This window comes from Lygodium microphyllum, chromosome 13 (genome assembly GCF_053477565.2).
Source record: "Lygodium microphyllum isolate KBCC chromosome 13, Lygodium_microphyllum_v1.1.10, whole genome shotgun sequence".
NCBI lineage: Eukaryota > Viridiplantae > Streptophyta > Polypodiopsida > Schizaeales > Lygodiaceae > Lygodium > Lygodium microphyllum.
The window spans coordinates 96,340,858-96,346,458 of NC_141147.1; the positions used below are offsets into that span (position 1 = coordinate 96,340,858).

General features: G+C 41.1%; 1 pseudogene; it reads right to left on the bottom strand.

Moving 5' to 3' along the window:
* Positions 1-4,752: 4,752 nt before the first annotated feature.
* On the bottom strand, positions 4,753-5,282 carry LOC148026934 (large ribosomal subunit protein eL13z pseudogene; annotated as a pseudogene).
* Between the last annotated feature and the right edge of the window lie 319 nt (positions 5,283-5,601).

Here is a 5,601-nt window from a genome sequence, read left to right on the forward strand (position 1 = left end):
CGCAACCGTCATGCAACCATCATGGGTTCGATGGGTCTTGCACCTTGGGTTTTGTGGGTTGTCATTGCCTTAGCGGGAATGGGGCTTCCTAGAGATGGGGTGGCAAGTGATGGTCATGGTTGGGCTATTCTCGTAGGATTCCCCTTCTTGGGCACCCATATCCATGTGTTGCCTTTGTAGTATCCTTGGGCTCGCAACAGATCTTCAAGCTAGGGACAAAGAATTCTAATGGCAAGATTGCCTCAATCTCGTAGGTTAGCTTACTATCCTACAATTATTTTATAAGCTGTCTGATAAGCCCATAATGCTTCCATAAGTTTGTTGTCCCAGTGACTTCACGAGGTAGAAACTAACTTTGTAAGGACATTGACTAAGATATTGTTCATGGATTTTGCTTGGCCATTAGCTTGAGGGTAGTAGGGTGAGGATTTCCTCTGGATAATTAAGAAGGTTGAGAGCAAGTGGGCAATCACCTCATTGATGAAGTGAGTGCCTTGGTCACTTACTAATTCAATAGGGCAACCAAATCGTGAGATAACTTGCTCCCACAAGAACTTCGATGTGGTCCTAGTGTCATTCTTCCTGGTGGCTCGTGCCTTTGTGGGAGCTCTGTCCTAAGCAAGGGCATTGCCGATGGTTGGGCTATCCTTGCGTGTTTGTAATCTATTGCTCCCAGGTGCTCCAACTAGGAGCGATCGCACTTCATCCTCATGACTCCTCTCTTGATCTTGTAAGCACTCCCTTTTTTAGGCTTGGAGTCCACTCTTATCTGCTCTATCACCCTTCCTTTAGTGTCATACTCTACGGTCTCTACTTCTTCCTCGCTTTCCTCACTAATGGAGTGACAGTCCTCGTACTCATCATCGGAATCAGCTCCTTCTGACTGCTTGTCATCCCCTAGACTCTCGTCTCTAACCTATCCTTTGTCGATGACTAAGGCCCATTTATACAGTAAGTTCAAATCGTGCACCTTAGTCCATTTCTACTTGGGCTTGTCCAACAGATCTCTGAGGGGTTTGAGATTAGCAATGGGGTTGCCGGCTAATCTTTCTGTTAGGTATTCTAGGATCTTGTGAAGTTTCAACCTATTGTAAGTCCTGCATCTCTCCAAACCATTCAACATGACTGGTCATATGATTAGATGCACCTGAATCGACATACCATACATCATCGTGCGTCCCCTTTCCTATAACTGCATTCATCATATGTTGCATAACAAATAGAGGCTCATTTTTGTCTTCATTCTGTCGTGAAGACGATGCATAGTTTCCTTACTACAATTTACCACTACGAATATCGTCATTCTTTGCATATCAATGGGCTGCAATATGGCCTGTTTATTCACAATAATGGCAAACAATAGTAGAATTTTCAGAACCTCTATTCTGCCATCCACCTCTTCCTCTAGAGCTCCCCCTACCTCTAAAGTTTTCTCTATCTCCAGAAACCTGCATTTCACCAAACTATTGATTGAACCTATTTTGCTGGTTATCGCCAACACGTCCCATACCATGATCTTTTGAAGAGGATCTACCATGTCCCCTTCTTGAACTCGAGTAAAATGCTTGGACCTGTTCACCATTTCTTTCAGACAAATCACCTTGCATATTGATCTCTTCAGTAATCATGAGAGAGATTAGCTCATCAAAATCTGGAAATGGCTTATGTACATATACTGAAGTAACAAATGATTTCCATGCCTTCTCATTATTAAGACCACTCAGAGTGGATGAAACCAAATCGTCATCATCTGGCATAGCATCAATCACCGCTAAAGCATCTGCAATGCTCCTCACCTTCAACATATACTCATTGACATACATTTTCCCTTTCTTCAAGGCATTCAACTCTTGCTTGAGTTGAATCTTTCGTGCCTTTGTTTTTTTTTTAGAAAACATGATCTCAAAAATTGTCCAAGCTGCATGTGAAGTTTCTGCATTCCTAATATGCCCCAACATCGTATTATCAATGACTGCAGATAACCAGTACATCACCTTTTTGTCTTTCGCATTCCATGCTTTTAATTCATCTTCAGTCGGAGGGATACCCAGCTCTGGCTCCTTTTCTTCACCTGAAACAAACTCATAAAGGCCCTTTCCAATGAGGAAGTTCGTCACACAAAACTTCCATGAAGGATAGTTGTTCTTGTCGAGCTTCTCAATAATGGGATTTCCACTGTTCTCTACCATTATTACAAACAAGGATATAACATAGCAAGCTAGTCTTCTGCAATCTTCCACAACACGTCCACAGCAATACACCAAGCAACCTTTTTCATTGATTGCTCAATAGTACATGTAATATGCAACCTATTTGAAGATAAACCTTATGTTTGCTTCCTGCAAACACCTCAAAAATTACAGATTCGCAATCTGTAACCTGTGCACCTACTTTCAATCAATATAGCCGAAATCATAGTGTACCTTAAAATTGTTGTCCTCAACCTTGTGGCTCTAAAACGGGGCCTGAAACGGCCTCAGACGCCCAAAATAACTACGGTAAAGCCCTTAAGGGGCATCTGCAGAATATACAATGATTTGCTTTTGTACACCAAATCTCACAGCAATCTGAGATTTTTGCTCGACCCTGCTTCCGGTGCCTCCACAGGCACTATCCAATAGAGAGAGTGGAAGAATGGGAGAGCTTCTTACCCGTTGCTTGCTTGCTCAAACCTTGCTTCTTCTCCTTCACTTCAACTTTTGAAATCAGCCTCTTTCAATGGCATGGCTCTGATACCATGTCAAGAATCACATGATGGGGAGACTTTCTTGAGCTGCTGCACCAAACACACACTATATACACAAGAGGAAGCTCACTCAAGAACATAAGAAGAGAGATGGAGGCCAAAAAGTTTTCTTACTGGTTTCTTCTTCTTCTTCCACACATTATACAATGTACACAAAGTATAGATAAGATACAACATAAAGGAAAGTGGTATACTAAGTTAAACAGTGCATAACCGACTACACTAATCAACTGGCGCTATGTTTTTGCCAGTTGTAGGTAGGTGTAGCAAACTAAATATAATAAGTGGTAAGTTAGTGGCCATGTGAGTATCATAATGACCACCAACATGCTAAATGTAGATGTGTAGACCCATCTAGCCAGGCGGTCTATCATCAATTTCTGCACGTGTTGAGCTTGCCATCTCAACACCCATCCCGCACATGAACATGGGCAAGGGGTAAAAAAGGATGTTTGCCATCTTTTCTTGGAACAAGGCATGTTATGATAGGGAATTGTTTCCTTTTCTCCCATGATAGTTTTTTTTTCTCTCTTTTTATTTTTTTTTCCTACTCCCAAGGGTGTTTCCTCCTTTTCTTGAGGGATAGGTCAACATGACAAGGACCGAAGTCCTTTTCTCCTATGACTGATATATATTTATGTTTTTTTTTCAAAAAGGAGAATAGTAGGAGTACCATGTATCAAAACCATCCACAGTACCTCTATTGGATTAGGTGGAAAATGGAACAAAAAGGGGTGGAAGGTGGCTATGAGGAGCTAGAAGGACGAGGCCACCTCATCAAGATAAGCAGGAAGGATATCATGAGCAATAGGCAAAGCCTTACCGATCGATGCCAAGGGATGAAGGGACTATTGATAGTGATTATTAGGATCCCCAAGGTGGGTAATACTTCTTTAGGTGATAGCCATTAATTAAGAAAGGATCATTAGAGGTTTCCATGGCCTATATCTTGTTGAGAAACATGGATCTAGAGCTATGCTAGCTATGGTAGACGAATATTATAAACATAAAACATGATTGAGATAAAGAATTGTAACTCAAGTGAATTAAGTTCCAAGATAGATTAACTTAGATGCATAAACACAAACTTGAGTGACACAGAATGATTGTACTCTATCTTGAAATGAGTGTCAAGTACATGCCTTTATATCTTTTTGGATAGCACCACTCTCCTCACTGTGCATATGGGATTTTGAACATCTCTTCCTAGAGCATACATCATTTGTCTATCTTCAAGCCTCTTCATGGCATACATCTAGCCTCTATGGCATACATCATTTGATTTCTCAACAACCCCCCCTCAAATGATGAGTCTCTACCCTTGCTGGCTTTTTGCCCCCCCCCCCCCCCCCCCACATGCAAACATGGACCAGGAGACTAGCTCTTTGGTAGCCTAGTCAAGTTAAGGCTTGAAACTTTATATCTTGGTAGGATTTTTTACATCCACTATGGAAAGTAGATCCACTAAGGGAAAGATTCTTTGTTGTCAGTAGCAAAAAGTATCTTCTTCATCTTCTTTGTGCTTTAGTCTTCTTTATGAGGTCCTTTTGGTCTTCTTTCTCAGTGAGTTTGAGATGGATACAAATAAGTACATTGCTATAGCTTGTCATTACATAGATCTTAGGGTACATACATTTTGGAGTTTCATTTGACCTTGTGAGGTCCTTACATTTCTTTGGGCATGCAAGATGGATACATTTTTCTTTGGATGCCTTTGGAGCTTCCTGGAATGCATGGCTTGGTATCACATTCTTTGTTTGTGCTACAATTAATCATAGGAGTTTGCCTGAATTCTTGAAGAACTTTTCTGTCTCTTCAAGACAATGGTTTTTCTGTTCTCTTGTCCAACCCTCAACTACTTTGTTTAGTTTCTCCTTTACAACAGCCAAGATTTCCCTGAGATCACCATCATATTTATAGAGTTCCAATTCAACCCTTCCAATTATCTTATCAAAAACCTACTTTCCTATCATCCATCCATTCATTTTTTCCAAGCAAAATTTTGCTTAAGCCTTGTTGTCTTTCATATCATCTATTACATGTACAAGTTCAAGCATTGACTTCTCTCTCTTAATGGGAAGAACTGGACCCAATATTTGTGTGGCATTTGCTAGTTCTTCTAGACTAGCATCACCAGCTTTGGTCTTTCGAGATCGAAGAGGAAAGGTAATCAGCTTGGCTTTGTATGTATTCAACCTTTGCACATTAGACTGCAACTCTTGAGGCATTTATTCTTTTTGTGATGGTCTACAGCAATATCTATAGTGGGTGCAAGCCGTTTGGAAATCGCAGCACTTTTGAGCTCTTCCAGGGTAAATCCACGACCTGCCTTGAACTTCACGTTGTACTTGATTTTTTGAAAGTGAACCATGGGTCTAAATGGACCACTAGTAGGGTGTAGAAATATTTGAACATCTTTCCTTTGATGAGCAAGGCATATGTGCTTCTTACAAGTCACCTGATGAAACTAGGTCTTCAAGTAGGACTACCAATCCTTCTTGAAGTGTCCATTCGGGATGACATTGTTATGTTTCATCCTCCTTCTGCGGACTGGTACCCCTCATGGAGCTTCATGACCACGAAGTGCATCTCCTTATTGATGAAGCCTTTCTTCTCTAGTAAGCATTGTGTATGTGGGCATCTCTTCATCACTGATCTTGCCAAACATAGAACCCATGAGTAATTATATGAGAGGCACTACTTAAGAGAGAAGGATTGAGAAGTAGCATAGTGCAGTCATGCTCATGTGTGAACCACTATTGGAGGAGTATCAAAGTCTCCGATAGATTCTCTAATGAGCAGCCAAGAAAATGGGTCTACGATATGGATATGGCAGAGGGCCTTAAGGTAGGTTC